Source organism: Macaca thibetana, chromosome 13, assembly GCF_024542745.1.
Source record: "Macaca thibetana thibetana isolate TM-01 chromosome 13, ASM2454274v1, whole genome shotgun sequence".
Classification (NCBI taxonomy): domain Eukaryota; kingdom Metazoa; phylum Chordata; class Mammalia; order Primates; family Cercopithecidae; genus Macaca; species Macaca thibetana.
Genome location: NC_065590.1, coordinates 20,962,016 through 20,978,780, shown reverse-complemented (window position 1 = coordinate 20,978,780; position 16,765 = coordinate 20,962,016). Strand labels below are relative to the sequence as shown.

The 16,765-nt window shown below is 45.5% G+C and overlaps 2 protein-coding genes across 3 annotated transcripts in view; one reads left to right on the top strand and one right to left on the bottom strand.

Moving 5' to 3' along the window:
* Nucleotides 1–3,840, bottom strand: part of GGCX (gamma-glutamyl carboxylase) — a 162,173-nt gene extending 158,333 nt beyond the window's left edge. Inside the window, exon 1 of the mRNA XM_050753009.1 lies at nt 3,831–3,840. The gene's annotated coding sequence lies outside the window, so the exon portion shown is untranslated. The remainder of the gene's footprint in view (nt 1–3,830) is intronic.
* Nucleotides 1–16,765, top strand: part of MRPL35 (mitochondrial ribosomal protein L35) — a 536,751-nt gene that overhangs the window by 35,514 nt on the left and 484,472 nt on the right. The window lies entirely within an intron of this gene.

The following is a 16,765-nucleotide window of genomic DNA, read 5'->3' as shown; positions in this document are numbered from 1 at the left end:
GATTTCCCTTTTGGCATGCCTTAAGCTACATCCCATAAGTTTCGGTGTGCTGTGGTTTCATTTTCTTTCACCTCCAGGTATTTTCTAATTTCCCTCTTGATTTTTCCTTTAATCCATTGGTTATTTAGGAGTGTGTTGTTTAATTTCCACATATTTGTGAGTTCCCCAAATTTGTTTCTATTATTGATTACTAGTTTTATTCTGTTGTGGTCAGGGAACATATTTTGTATTATTTATATCCTTTTTAATTTATTGAGGTTTGTTTTACGGGCTAGCACACAGTCTATCCTGGAGGTGTGTTTCTCCACTGCTATCTGGACTCATCTGCACTCCACAGTTTATGATGAGAAGGCACCTGTTAATAATTGTGAGTTCCCTTGTAAGTGATGAATTGTTTTTCTTCTGCTGTCTTTTTCTTTCTTTCCCTTTCTTTCTTTCTTTCTTTCTTTCTTTCTTTCTTTCTTTCTTTCTTTCTTTCTTTCTTTCTTTCTTTCTTTCTTTCTTTCTTTTCTTTCTTTCTTTCTTTCCTTCCTTCCTTCCTTCTTTCTTTCTTTTTCTTTCTTTCTTTTCTTTCTTTCTCTCTTTCTTTTCCTTCCTTCCTTCCCCTCTTTCTTTCTTTCCTTTCCTTTCTTTCTCTCTTTCTCTCTTTCTTTCTTTCTTTCTGACAGAGTCTTGCTCAGTCACCCAGGCTGGAATGCAGTGGCACCATCTCAGCTCACTGCAACCTCCACCTCCTGGGTTCAAGCTATTCTCCTGCCTCAGCCTCCCAAATAGCTGGGATTACAGGCCCCCACCATCATGCCCAGCTAATTATTTTTTGTATTTTTAGTAGAGATGGGGTTTCATCATGCTGGCCAGGCTGGTCTCAAACTCCTAACCTCAGGTGATCCACCCACTTCGAACTTCCAAAGTGCCGGGATTACACACGTGAAACACTAGGCCTGGCGGCTTTCAGCATGTGATATATTTATTTGTGGATCTCTTTGCATGTATCCTATTTAGAGTTTATTGAGCTTCCTGGGTATGTAGATTGTTTTTCAATAAATTCATGACATTTTCAGCCATTATTTCTTCGACTACTTTTTTCTGTTGTGTTCTCTGTCTCCTTCTCTTCTGTATTCTGCTATGCATCTGTTGGCATGCTTATGGTGTACCAGTCCTCTGAGGCTCTGTTTATTTTTCTTCATTCTATTTTCTCTCTGTTCTTTGGATTGCATAATCTCTATTGATTTATTAATATCTTCAAGTTGGCTAATTCTTTATTCTGATTGTTCAAATCTACTGTTGAGCTCCCCTAGGGAATTTTTTATTTTAGTTATTGTACTTCTTCTTTTTCTTTTTCTTCTTTTTTTTTTTGAGATGGAGTTTTGCTCTGGTCGCCCAGGCTGGAGTGCAGTGGCACAAGTTTGACTCACTGCAACCTCTGTCTCCTGGGTTCAAGCGATTCTCCTGCCTCAGCCTCCCAAGTAGCTGGGATTACAGGTGCTCACCACCACGTCTAATTTTTGTGTTTTTAGTAGAGATGGGGTTTTGCCATGTTGGCCAGGCTGGTCTTGAACTCCTGACCTCAGGTGATCAGACTGCCTCGACCTCCCAATGTGCTGGGATTACAGGCGTGAGCCACAGCGCCCCATTAGTTATTGTACTTTTCAACTCCAGGCTTTCCATTTGGTTCTTTTTAAGAATAATTCTATCTCTGTATTAATATTTCTATTTCATGAGATATTATCATCATATCTTTCTTTACTTCTTCAATCACAGTTTTCTTTAGTTATTTCTGAACATATTTATAATGGCTGCTAGGAAATCTTTCTTAAATCTGATATTTGGTTGCTTTCACAGGCAGTTTCTGTTTTTTTTTTTTTTTTTCTGTGTATGGATCACTGTTTCTTATTTCTTTTTATAGCTCAAAAGTTTCTCTGGGAAACTGGGCATTTTAGATATTATGTTGTCGCATATCTGGCTACTGGTCATCCCCCTGCCCCTATCCAAGCATAATACTGTTATTTCCTTATTTAGTTGTTTGGTGACTAGTTGGATTATTTTAGTGAATTCCCCCACCCCACACGGTGTGAAGCCTCTGATGATACACCTTAGGGAGTGTTGCCTTGAGTGTACCCACAGTCATCCTGTAATGACAGTGGTTTTGGCAGGGCTCTCTTATCTAGTTCTTTCTCTGACCACAGCTATCTGTTAAACTACCTAATTCCTGGCTGATTGCTCTGTTGTTTTCAACAATGCCTTTTATAGAAAAACAAATCATGTTTCCCCTCTGCTCTTACACCAACACAACAACAATCCACACGGAAGACTTCTGCAACTCCCAAATACGTGGGGATTTCTCCCCACCAGCAAGCAAGCAGCCAGTTCCGCTGTGGACACCAGCTAGGTGTCCTCCAACTCAATTCTGACAGTATTTATCTAGAGACAGTGTCAGATCCCACAGGGTGGGGGCTCAGTCCCCACAATTGCCTTGGCAGATTTGGGATTTGAATCCAGGCAGTCTTAGCTGTGAACCGTCACACAAAACCACCTTTCTCCAAAGAATGGAGGCTTGAGCTCCCTTGTAACTTGGGGTAAATAATCTGGGTACATATCCTCGAGGAACAGCAGGACCAGAATGCTCTGCACAGGACTGGAAATGGCTGGGGGTAGGAAAACCAAGTCCCTGACCATGTTGACCATTTCCTTCATCCTGTGAGGCAGTGGGCTTGACCCTGCAATGTTCCCAGCACAAGTCTGAGGAGTGATGCAATAGAGAGTAGGTGAGTTGGGTAACCACTTGAAATTCCACTCCTCCCTTCCCTTTTCATAACAGATGTCCTAACTTTTTGCCAAGCGCACTCGGTTTTCCATATTCTGCTCAGAAGTTACCAACTGGCTGTTGGTTAGGGCTAGCAAATTACACAGACTTGTTTTTGTCTAAGAATCTTAGCAAGTTTGTTCCCTCAGGGTAGGAAGGTCATATTTGTTCTTTAGGCTCCACCTTGGACTTCCCTCAGGAGGGGAAATAGGAATTCTTTCTTCCTCAGGATGAGCTGGTATAAGGCCAGGCTCATTGATGATAAGAAGCAGAAATGGACTCAGGCTAAATTAGGACAAGGGAAGTGACAGGGCAGCCACGGCTGCCACAGGGTGGAAGGGAAGGACTGGAACAGAGCTTAAACAGACAGAGGCCAGGCAGCTCAAATGGTCTTGGAAGCAGGAACAGTTCCATGATCTTGCCCAGGTGCCATCACTGGGATGAATGAGCTTCCACCACGCCTTCTGTCCTTGTGTTTCTTACTCCATAGCCACATTCCTAGGAAAGCAAGTCCAAGCTTCGTTCTCATGCCTGCCTTTGGTTGCTGTAAGATGGCGAGAGGAAAGTCAGGCAGGAGCAGGGCACCGGGAAGACCCTTTTGTCTTAGGAATGGGATGGCGGATGCTGGGTTTACTCTACACAGTAGGTGCCAGATAATTCTCCAAAAAAAGATAGGAAGAGAAATAAGCAGTGCCAGATTTCCAGCACAGCTTGTGCTGGCAGGTGGGTACTGTCACTGTGGTACGTCCAAATAGGAAGAGATGTCTCTGACAGAATCAGGAACTGGAGATTTACCCATTGAAAACTGGAAACCTAAGCGAGATACGCTTTCCCCTTGCTCAGGCCGAAAACCTTGGAGTTTTTGCAACAGACTTCCAGCACACCCCCCGTGGGTGCCTCTTGCCCTCTCCTGCCACTCATGGGAGCAGGACTGGTAATGCAAGGACACTGACAGGAGAGGTTCCTGTGTCTGAGCCTGTTATTCTGTGGTTAGATGGACACAAGGTCCCACATTGGGGCCCTATCACCCCCCCATCACCCCCTTTTTAGCCATGTTGAGTGGGCCTCTGTTTCTTGCTTCAAATGGAGCCTCTTGTTTCTCCAGCCCCAGATAGAGAGCCTGCACACATGACTTTGTGTGTCTTTGTAAGCCCCACCCAGGCCCTGGGCCGGGGGTATCCCAGAGTGTGAAGGGGCAGAGCCTGAGAACGTATCCAGCTCCTTGCCTGGCTTGGGACCTCAGTAAGCTGTGTCCACCCTCCATCCCAGGGATGATATTCCAAGTCCTGGGGGACCTGAGACCCACCCACCAGGAGCAGGTGTCCTGTGGCCTGGGCCAGGTTTGGGCAGATTTGCTTGAATTCACTGTGGGTATTTCACAAGTGTGCTTAGGGATGGGGCATTTCTTTTCTTTTCTTTTTTTTTTTTTAAAGTTGTGGATTATTTCTCACATTTTGTATGAGGATCCTAATTCTGAAGTTGTTTTCTTTCTCCAGCATGCTTGGGTTGTCTCATAAGGAACCCGCCTCAAAGGCAACGACACATATGCTGCCACCTAATGGAGAAAAATGATCTGTTTCTACAACTGCGTGAAGTCATGAATCACTTAACCACAGAAATACAGATACGCTCTGAGAAACACGTCTTTAGGTGATTTCATCGTTGTGTGAACATCACAGAGTGTACGCACACAAACCTAGATGGTATAGCCTACTACACACCTAGGCTATAGGGTATAGCTTATGTCACCGAGGCTACAGCTCCTGACAGGATGTTACTGTACTGATACCGTAGGCATTTGTAACATGCCAGTATTTGTGTCTAAACATATCTAAACATAGAAAAGGTACAGTAAAAATATGGTATCATAATCTTATGAAACCGCTGTCATATATGAAGTCCATCTTTGACTGAAACGTCGTTGTGTGGTACATAACTATGTGGAAAGAGAAATTGTACGGAAAGCTTCAGTGCTTCCAACCTCTTTCTTGTTTCCCTCACATCAACTGACATATGGGTCAACTTTTTATTAAAACAATTGGGTAGTCATATAAAATTTCCCTTTATTTCCTAATTAATAGTTTATAAAAATGTATACCATTTATCTAGGGTTTCCTATGTGCTAAACACTTTACATACGTTCCCTCAATCCTCACTGCACTCCTATGAGCTACACATTGTTATTAATCCTATTTTGCAGATAAGGAAGGTGAGATTCAGAAAGATTAAATAACTTCCAACTTCCAGAGTTCACACACTTAACCACTAGTCTGTCTTTCTTCAGCTTTAACCTTAACAACGTTTATTGACTAAAATTACACAAACATAAAAAAGGCATCCAAAATCCTGAAACTATCTCAAGCACATTCCACAGTTAATCAAATAAGTAAATATATGGCTGATAGTGAGTACCAGGTTTTTCACTGTTGAAAAAGCATAACAAATATGGAAAGGGGGAAGGTTAGAATACACCTGGTGGGGCTGGATTAGAATCAGAGGAATTGGTGTGAATGGATGGTTTATATACATAGGTAGATATAGAAACTGTTATAGGTATATATATATATTAGGTAGATATAAAAACTGTTATAGTTATATGTATATAACTATATATACACATACATATACGTATATAATTATAACAGTTTATCTACTATATGTATTATAGGTATATATATTAGGTGTATATATATATATCAGCCATTAACTTCAGAGTTCATAGATGGTTCTTGCTAGCCACAATTATTACTGTGATGTTAGCCAAATGGTGATTTTCCATTTCCATCCTTCCCTCTACATTTATTAATTGGAATAGATGTGTTCCATTTATTTATATATATATATCACACCTATATATACCTATAACCATTTCTATATCTATATGTATTTATGTGTGTGTATATATATGTGTGTGTGTGTATATATATTTCCCAGCTTTGTTCTCTGAGAAAGACTAGAAGTAATGACACCCTAGTAGCTTTGGGCCCCATGGATCTTGATCGCTAAGGACCATTCTTTAATAAAAGGAATCAGGGCTCCTTGGAGAAATGTCTGATTTTAAGGCTTTCACAGAGAAAGTATAAATGCCTTGGAAGATTTTGCAGTGCTAGAAAAACTGCTTGAAAATGATGAGGACACTACAAAGGACACAGGAGCAACATTGAAGGAGCTCCTGATGGTCAAATTTGAGACAATTTGAGTAACAAAGTAAATAATGATAGCAATAGATTATAACGCATAGAATGAAGCAGATAGCCATGACTCCACATTGATACAAATAAATGACTGAATAAATGAAAAAGAAAGGAAAGCTCTTCTTTCCAGTAGAATTCCAATTAATAAATGTAGAGGGAAGGATGGAAGTGGAAAATCACCATTTGGCTAACATCACAGTAATAACTGTGGCCGGCAAGAACCATCAATGAACACTAAAGTTAATGGCTGAAAATGTGATGAGAAACAAAACATTTACATAGTCTCAAAGCCTCTTCACAAGAGACTTATTAATTGCAAAGGGAGCAATAGTATAATAACTGTGCAATGGACCAGTCTGGTAGGTACCACCTTTTCCAAGTGATCAAAGTTAAGATCACCAGCAACAAGATGTATCAGCATCCTGTGCCTCCTGCTGTGATGTACTGAGAAGGACTCACTGTCCCTTCTGTGGTGTTCTGCCAAAAATGCGTAACTACAATCTAATAATGAGTAAACACTATACACACCCAAAGTGAGGAACATTCTACAAAATAATTGGCCACCACTCTTCAAAACTGCCATCATCATGAAAGAAAAGACGGAGGAAGCTCTCCCAGATTGAATGAGGCAACTCAGTGCAATGTGGGATCCTGGAACAGAAAAAAAAAAAAAAGAAACCTTTGTGGGACAGTTGATAAAGTTTGAATAAAGTCTGGAGATCAGTTCCCAGTATTGTATCAGTGTTCCTATCCTGGTTGTGAGAATTATGGTAATTATGTGGTGCAGTGGTGCAGCTTTTTTTGGAAAGCTGAGTGAAAGGTACACAGTATTCTTTGCACCACTTTTGCAGTGTTTTCAAAGTCTAATATTATTTCAAAGCTAAAAACTAAGACAAGCTTACAATAAAAATATATAAGTAAAAATGCTTTAAAAAGACATGACAAAGTGTGTCAGATATTTGATTATCAAAAGCCAGGAACCCTCTGGGGCTACAGCTCAAATTCTCTTGTTTTCAGTCTCTATCAAATGAAAACTTCTGTCTGCCTTCTACCTTTATCATGACATAGAAGTAGAAAGAAGGGAAGTGTTTAGGCAGATGTTGAGCAAAACACACATAGCAAACGCTCATTGGATGTTTTGGCTGAATTGTAGAACACAGTAGACTGTCTAAACCCTCTGTTCCTGTTCCTGTTCTGGAATGTTCTGATCACAGCTGCTGGCTTATGTCTATATTATAGCGATCCCCAAAGCTGCACCCTCTGTGGTCCTGAGGATCACAGGACTTAGCATTTCCTGCTTCCACAATGCTGGCCCTTGAGGGATATACTTAGGGGCCCAGAGGAAGCAGATTGTATCTGTTGAGTGCTTGAAATAATAATAGTGATGATGATTGATAATGATGATGATGATGATGATATCTAAGCTATCACATGCCAGGCACTTTTCCAAATGCTTTAATGCTTAAACCATCCCTGGGAGGAAGGGTCTGTTACTGCACACATTTACAGAGTGAGTGCATTGCTCAGCCTCTCTCGCTTCTCTACATGGCCAGTGAGTAGCGGAGCTGGGCTCTGACCCCACGCAGACTGCCTCTGGAGCCCACCTTCTGATGAATGAGAATGCACATGGGGTGGTGGACTGAGTCATAGGGCACACGCAAGGTTAGTTGGGGATTAGCCTCAACCCCTTTTGGCTTTGATAGAAATCCTTCTCAGAAACTCTCGGAACAGAGTGGTGGTAAAGCACCACCTGGGACCTGTGGGAGGCCATTTTGGACCCAGTTCTCAGTTTCCAGGGCTGTAGATGTCCCTGGATGGGGCCAGCGCCTGGGGTCTCCCCACCACCCCACACCATACCAGCTGCTGTTATAAGCCATTTATCTAGCTACTTAGCGCTTTCTCTTGGAAGTGCCATGCTTTGGGACACTTGGAGGTTCTGACATGGGAGTTCCTGATAGTCTCCCTTCTGGGTAAAGTCAATCCTGATGCCTGGGGTGTCTGAAACCCCTCCTGCTGCTGAGCTGAGCCCCAGTGCTGAGCCCTGAGGTAGGACAAACACCCCTCTGGGCAAGTATAGAATAGAAACTTAAATAGAAATAAACTCCAACAAAAGCAAACTTCCTGGGGTTTTCCTCCTGCCTCCTCACATCCTCTGAAAGGTGTGTGGACCAGGAGTCCTGACCTTGCCTGGGCCCTCTCTAGGCTTTGGTGAACTCAGCTGTGAGTGAGGGGTAGGAGTTGATGATTTCCAGTGTCTCTGCTTCCAGTGCCTTCACATTATGGCACCCAGGGCTTGTGACAAGAGCAGAAGGAAGCCAGGCCCATTCCTGGTGGACTTGAAGGTGTTAGCTCTTTGTTCCCTGGAAGCGTGTGGCCACAGCATTAGGGAGGGCTTGCCACTGCTCTGTCCACACACAATTAGGGCTGAGGTGACTCAGAAGCAAGCACGCCATGTGTTAAAATAAGAGTTGGTGTTTCTGAGAAGGGAAGTCCAGGAGCTGACCAGGATGGGATTAGCTGTTGATAAGGGGCCCGGCATTGTTCTAGCTCTCCCCTGAGGCCCACACCATATCCTAGAAGAGAAGCCAGGTCCCTCGGCCCTACCAGGGCTGGGACAGTCGGGGCACAGCTGCAGGAGACGCCCTGGGAGGCCGTCTGGGCTGTGGCAGGAGGAGGCAGGGCGGTGCAGTGGTTGGGAGGCGGCTGCTCTGCCTCTGTTGAGTTTTCTGGCTTTGTCACTTGACGTTGATTCTCCCCTCAGGGCCAGAGTGGGGTCAAGTGGGGGACCATGGAGGAGGACATGAGATCCTAACAGGTGACCTCAAACTGCTGTACAAGCCCAGCAACCCTGACCGCTCCCCCGCCCTCAACCCGCAAAGGTCAAGGCCAGTGCCAAGAAGTGTGGGGAGGGCGGTGTGGGGGACTCTCCAGTTTAGACTCTTCAGTCTCGAAAAACAAAGGCTGACAGGAATGTGAGGAAACCACTGTTTACTCTGTTTTCAAGGGTGTTCCACTGAAGTGTGTCCCGAGATGTTTCCAGTAGGAGGATGACGGGGGTGGTGCTGAAGAGGCTCTGCCATGGGAAACGGAGCCGGAGATGCTGGCCAGAACTCTGGGTTCTCTGGAAGTGGTGGGAGGAAACCCGCAAGAGGGAAGAGGCCATCGCTCCTTTAACTCCCAGGGGAACAGACCGCAGGAGCCGAGGGTGCTAGCCCTCTTTGAAGCTGAGAAGGAGCAGGAAAGGAAGGGACTCAGGGGATCTCATGGGAGCCAGTAGGGCCCAGATTTAGGATCCGAAATTGTGCCTACGAGAGCGGTGAGCATTGGAGACGCTCCTAGGGGATGGTTGGTGGAAGGCAACAGGAATCTGTGAATGCTGGCTTAGCTTTAGAGGGACTGAGGGTGAGGATCTCACAGAGCCCAAGGGCAGGATTCAGAGCCCAGCCTCCAGGAGGACAAGAATGGGGACATTCCTTGGGGACAAAGTTGGGCTCTCAGTCACTGTCTCAGACCTTCTCACCAGCCTGTCTGGTTGCCCGTCTCCGCCGTGCGCCTGCAGACCCTGTCTGATCATTGCTGCTCATGGTTTCAAAATGTATTTCCTCAGATGGTGGCCCCAGGCCCTGAGCCTTGTGATCTTCTGGATATAGAGCTCATGCAGCCAGCTAACCAGAGATCCTGTGTCTCAGCCCCAGACCCTAGAAAGAGAATGTGATTGTTCCAGACTGGCCGGGGATTCACCCCCTAGTTTAGTGGGTTTGACCACGCGGCAGGCCCACAGGAACAATGCAGGAGCCCTCCACTTCCTCTCCAGCTGTGGGCAAGGGCAGTTCTTGCATCCCAAAGAGGGAACCTAAAGAAACAAGGGAAATATGGGAGGCAGGAGATTGGGTGGAACTAGAAGTGGAGGATGGGGTCGTGGAGGGGGATCGGATTAGGGACAACACAAGGACCCACACCCATGAGCTGCACAGTTCATTCCTAGATAATGACGAGAGGTTTGGGCTTTTATAAACTAAAATTTCCCATGAAGAGAATCTATAACCCGACTGCCATTGATAAGTGAAAAAGTCTGGCTTCTCTAGGAAGCCATTTAGCTCAAGGTAACCTCTGGGAGAGAAATAGATTTAGGAGTGACAAAGTCTTCATGGCCAGGATGGAAATGTCCTGCCTAGAAAGAGGCCATAAGGAAAAAGCCCAGAAGTGCATATGTGTGTGAGCCTGGACCCCACCATACCCCAGTGAAATCAGAATCTCTAGGGGTGGGACTGGCCAGGTGATTCCCACAAGCACCCAGGATTTCAAATCACTGGCCTAGGAACAGCTGACAGGCCATTCACCTTTTCTCCATGACAGGAGCTCAGATATTTGGAGATTGCCAATAGAAGTCAATGTGACAGAGCTTGCCCTGTTTCCTGGGCCGTGGGCTCTGGGAACTGGCATCTCAGAGCCTCATGGCCCAGAGGAGCTGTGGAGCTACCCCTGTTCACATTGGTGAAGCCACCCAGCACCCTTAGTAGAGCAGCTCTGTCCTATCCCCACTGGGTGTTCCAGCAGTAAAGATGTGGGTGGTGCTCACAGAGCCACAACCATCCTGGTTTTCTGGAACCTTCCCAGTTTCAGTACTGAATGTTCTGTGTCCCAGGAAACCCTACAGTCTGGGTAAACTGGGGCATTGGTCACACAGTGGCACTCAGCTGAGGGTCAGGAGAGCCCAGCTGACGTCTTTCAGCCCTGACACAGGCCCCACGCCCATGCTCCACAGCCGCTCCTGGCCTGGGAGCTCCAAGCCCAGCATCGTTCTCGGCCCTGGGCTCTCCCTTGTCCTGGAGAATGTTGACTTTTCTCACACCCACATGTACACATGCACAAGCAAGAAGGAAAAAGAAATGCAGGCATTGTTCAGACTTATAGCAGGTTATATTCTAGGAAAAGGTGGTGTAAGTCAAAAAGATAAAAATTGAATCCATTTTCCCACAGAAACAATACCTTGATGAGAAATCCTGAGCCAGGGAAAGAAGTCTATAAAAAGTTCTGTCCTGGTCACAAAAAAATTTCCCTAAACCCCTCTAAATATCTCTCTTAGGTTAATACCAGGCAAAATGGTCTCCTAGAGAAATCAGCCCCCAAACATAATTAACCGTAAATTAAAACCTCTACCCTCGGCAGTGTGAGTGCTCTCAAAGTGCATATACATCAAAGGAAAAGAGCAAATCAGTGCTCAGCCACAGGCAGTGTTATTTTATTTGTTGAAATGATTCTGCATGTGAAGGGCCACTCAAACTAGAGCGGTGGTTCTCAACCTTGGCTGGGCCTTGGAGTCACGGGAGCTGTTGCACCTGCTGGCGCTTGGTCCCAACCCTGGATAAGCTGATGAACTGCAGTGTGGCTTGGATACACAGAGTTTTCAAAGCTCCACGAGTGATCCCGATGTGCTGCCAGGGCAGAGCACCGATGGGAGAGAGGAGGTACAAGGCCTGGAAGAAGCATCTGGAGGAGCTGATGGGTGGTGGCTCTACCTGGGGCTGAGAGCCAGTGAGATCTGCTGGGAAGGAGGGGCGTGGAGGAAAAGCTGCCTGAGCCTAGGGGTCCAGGCCTAGGGTCTTGAGTGCTGGAACATGGAGACACATACTAACTGAAAATGAACCCTTAGCAGTCATCCAAGTCAATCCTGTCATTTCGCAGATGAGGAAATAGATCTAGAGAGGTGAAGGGATATGCCCAAGTCCCCCAGTGTTTAGAAGGAAAGTTAAAACATAGGTAGGCTGAGTGTGGTGGCTCACGCCTGTAATCCCAGCACTTTGGGAGGCTGAGGCAGGCGGATCCCTTGAGCCCCGGAGTTCAAGACCAGCCTGGCCAACATGGCGAAACCCCGTCTCTACAAAAAAATACAAAAATTAGCTGGGCGTGGTGGTGCATGCCTGTAGTCCCAGCTACTCAGGAGGCTGAGGTGGGAGGATCACTTGAGCCCGGGAGGTCAAGGCTGCAGTGAGCCATGATCACACCACTGCACCCCAGCCTGGGTGACAGAGTGAGACCCTGTCTCAAAAAACCAAAACCAAACCAAAACAAAACAACACTAGGTATTTTGATTCCTTGTCTTGTACGGTGGTAAGTCCTTACTTACCATTGTCCATAGGCTTTTGGAAACTGCAACTTCAAGTGAACTCAAGTAGTGTCATTTCATTCACTATCATTTTGTTACGTTAATAAGAAAAAAAATTAGTTTCACTATACGTTCTTTTGCTTCAAGTTGCAGTTTCCAAGAACCTATGGACAAAGTTAAGTAAGAACTTCCTGTACTGTTTTTGCATTGTGGTGGTTTTAAACTATGCCCGAAATTCTTTGATACTCCTCCCTTCAAAAGGTGAAGCTTAATTCCCCTCCCCTTGAGTTTGGTCTGGACTTAGTGCAAACATTAAACATTTTAAAACATTAAAAAATGTTTAAAAAAATTTTTTTTTAAAAAATATTTATTTATTTATTTATTTATTTATTCATTTTAGAGTCAGTGTCTTGGTCTGTCACCCGGGCTGGAGTGCAGTGGTGCAATCATAGCTCACTACAGCCTTGACCTCCTAGTTTAAGTGATCCTCCTGCTTCAGCCTCCTGAGCAGCGGGGACTACAGGCACTCACCACCATGTCTGGCTAATTTTAAAATTTTTTGTAGAGGTGAAATCTTGCTATGCTGCCCAGGCTGGTCTTGAGCTCCTGACCTCAAGCAATTCTCCTGCCTCGGCCTCCCAAGTTGCTTGGGTTACAGGTGTGAGCCATTGTGCCTGGCCAGTGACTCACTTCTAAAGACAGAATACAAGGGAAGTGATGGTATGTGACTTCAGAGATGAGATCCTAAATGGCGTTGTAGCTTCTGCCTTGTTTTCTCTCTTGTGTCATTCACTCTGGGGAAAGTCAGCTGACACTCGTGGCCTTGTGGAGAGGCCCACGTGGTGATGGGCTCAGGCCTCTCTCCAGCAGCCTCGAGAGGGCACCATCTTGGAAGCAGACCCTTTCAACCCAGGCAAGCCTTTGGAGGACTGCAGTCTTGGCTGACGTCTTGACTGCAATCTCATGGGAATCCCTGAGCCAGAATCATTCAACTAAGTCACTCTTAATTATAATTCTTGACCCACAGAAACAGAGAGAAAAAAATAATAGTTTATTGTTTTAGGCAGCTAAGTTTTGGGGCAGTTTGTTACACAGCAATTGTTAATGAATACACACACCACCCTAAAATATATATATATATTTTGAAATGGAGTCTCACTCTGTCACCCAGGCTGGGGTGCAGTGGCGCGATCTTGGCTCACTGAAAGCTCCACCTCCCGGGTTCACATCATTCGCCTGCCTCAGCCTCCCAAGTAGCTGGGACTACAGGAGCCCACCACACCACGTTAATTTTTTGTATTTTTAGTAGAGATGGGGTTTCGCCGTGTTAGCCAGGATGGTCTTGATCTCCTGACCTCGTGATCTGCCTGCCTCGGCCTCCCAAAGTGCTGGGATTACAGGCGTGAGCCACCACATTCGGCCTAAAATATAATCTTTCAGAGTCAGTAACATCCACAAACTCAAGTATAGTGGGAGAGTATGAATGAAAAGAATAGAAAGTGTAGCAACATTTTCCTTCTAAGAAAGAGTAAGGTTGGAGAGGTAGGAAAATTACTCCCTACTAATCGTTTCTGTTTATGAAGACTGGTGGGGAATGGAGAAAGGAAAGATGCAAGCTTCAAGGCGCCTGGCAGTTCTTCACTCCGCTGGTGCTTACAGCCTAGAGCAGATGGCTTTGTTTTAGCAGAGCTCAGGAAGCAGGCCTGATACTGAGGAACGGCGGAGAAACAGGACTGAGCAACTTCTAAGAGTCATGTGTCTAACGTGTAATCATATTATTTGTGTTGGTGTGTGACAAAACTCTTCTGGTAACTTCTAAGCCTCCTGTGAAGTCCACTGAACACCCAAAAGCCTTAAGGAGCCCTAAAAAGGGGGTCAGGTTTCCAGCATGGGTCCGTGCTGAGCAGGTGGTGGGGATTGAGTAAGGAGAGGCCCATGTGAGGCCGGGGGCTGAGTGGAAGCTGGAGCTCAGGGCCAGAGAGAGCAGAGAGCTCCTATGCAGCCGCATGCGTCAGGGGATGTCAGGACACAGAAGCCATTCTGCATCTTGACGGCCTCAGCCTGAAGCCTGGGTGTGAGGGAAGAAGTGACAGGCATGGGAGTTCTTAGAAATCGGCCATGTACCTCCATCTGATGAAGCGCCACGTCTGTTCTTACTAACCCCTGAGAACAATGACTTCTGCTTCCCTTCTGCCTTCCAAGTCCTGTGCAAGATCCTCTTGTTGGCAAACTCTAACCTGGGAGCATGAGGAAGAGGATGGGGGGAACGGTTTCCAGCCCTAGGTAGACGTGGTAGTGGTGACGTGTTGACACATGGGGGCTCCGCTTCGGACTTCCCAATGAATAAGGCCAGGGAACTACAGCTGATGGCTGGGTCATCCGAGAGATGTTCAATCTTTACTTTCTATGATGACAGAGCAAAGCAGCCTATTTGCTATTTACTTTCCAGATGATATCTTCAAGAAACTTCTGAAAATAGGTCTTTGTGTCAAGCAGAAACTGCTGGTCAGAGGATAAGTTCTGGAGTTTTCTTGTATGGCATGGAGACTATAGTTAATAATAATATATCATATATGTGAAAATTGCTGAGAGTAGATTCTAAACATTATTATTTATTTATTTATTTTCTTAGTGTTTTCACCCCACTTCAATAAGCTAGTCGAAGACAGTAGATTTTACATGTTCTCACCACAAAAAATGGTTAAGTATGTGGGATGATAAATATGTTTGATTTACTCATTCCACAGTGTATACATACATCAAAGTATCATTTTGTGAACTATAAATATATCATTTCTCATTTGTCAATTAAAAATATAGCACACACGTGCATGCATACTACATATAAATATACATTTTTTTTTTTTTTTTTTTTTTTTTTTTTTTTTTGAGATGGAGTCTCACTGTGTCGCCCAGGCTGGAGTGCAGTGGCCGGATCTCAGCTCACTGCAAGCTCTGCCTCCCGGGTTTTTACGCCATTCTCCTGCCTCAGCCTCCCGAGTAGCCGGGACTACAGGCGCCCGCCACCTCGCCCGGCTAGTTTTTTGTATTTTTTAGTAGAGACGGGGTTTCACCTTGTTAGCCAGGATGGTCTCGAACTCCTGACCTCGTGATCCGCCCGTCTCGGCCTCCCAAAGTGCTGGGATTACAGGCTTGAGCCACCGCGCCCGGCCATAAATATACATTTTAAAACTGCTGGTCAGGAATCAGAAGGTCTCCATGGGTGGTGTCACAGGGCTCCCCCTGGCAGCCTCCCTCATGGTTCTGAGCCCTCCTCAGTCACTCTTTTGTTTAATGCTTTAATCCCTGTTATGTAGAAAGCTTCCCTCCAGCTCTTGGTAGGCCCTTATCTTACCAGTGGTCAAATAGGTACAGGAAACATTGCCTGCTTTGTTTTTGGTGATTTGTGGTGCACACGAGTACATTAAAGACTCTAAAAACCTGTTTTTTCAGAGCATGTCTATGACAGCCTGCAGTGTTGGAGGTGAATGGCTTCTTCAATGCCAATGTGCAATTAAATGGGAGGAACAGAGATGCTGTCTTGGGAAGTATAGACACAAGGAGAAAAGAGTCATGAGGCTGGCCAATAAAGAAAACAACTCAAGAAGAAGTTGTGTACACTTGCCACATTATGTCATGCAAGATAGGAGTTGTCAATAATTTCCAAATTAATATATTGCACAAAAGGCCTGGGAGTTATCGTGGCTGTTGACAGCACAGTGTTGGTGAGTACCCCTCCCCAGCATGTAAGATAACATCTGTCTTGGCCTCTGTAATTAAGAACAGATGCGAATCCATTTCAACCTTTCCATGCTCTAGGAAGAAAGGGCTGCCATGCAAATGAGTCCAGCAGGCCAGTGTGCACTAGAAGTCTTTTCACTTTGGAAGAGCAAACATTGATTTCAAACTTCCTAGAAGTACCTGTTTGAAGCTCTGTCAGTAGCCCAACAGATTCAGAAAAGATACCCTTCCCGCTTTAGACACCCGACCACCACTTGCCAGAGAACAGTCATAGATGTTCAAATTCCCCATCACGACCATGTGAAGGGGCTGCCAGAGCTTGCAGTGCACTTGCGACACCTACGGGCATCTCCATATTTTGAAAGACGTACCACGGGTGGTTCATGTTCTGGGGGTTGTCTGATGGATGACATTCTATCAGCTTTTACTTGGATCTATTGAATGTCCTTTAATGACAAACACTATTCTCCAAAAAATTTCCACTTTTTATTCTCTCTTAATTCCTTTCTCTCCTCTGTCTGCTGTCATCATCTGATTGGTAGAAATCCTACTAGCTGCCTGTCCTGTCTTATTCATAGGGACAGCCACCTACATCTGTGGACTTCTCTTCTTCCTCTCCCAGCTGCCTGCCCTGTCCTGGTCCCTTGAGGTGGCTTTCCTCCCCGAATCTGCTCCTGGACAGTCCTTATGGTCCCCTGATTTGCATCTCTGCTCCTTTCTCCCCAGGCTGTGGGAACCTCCAAGAGAAGGGAGATGGAGAGCCCTGCTCAGAAAAAGTGGCCTATGAAGCTGTGGCTGGGTCCCTAGCGTCCTCGGCCTTCCTTGTTCATGGAGGGGGTGTCCTGTGGGTGTGGGGACAGTGGGCTCAGGAGTAGCATCAGCAGTGAGGTCTGGTGAGTGAGCTGGTCAAGCAGGCAGAGT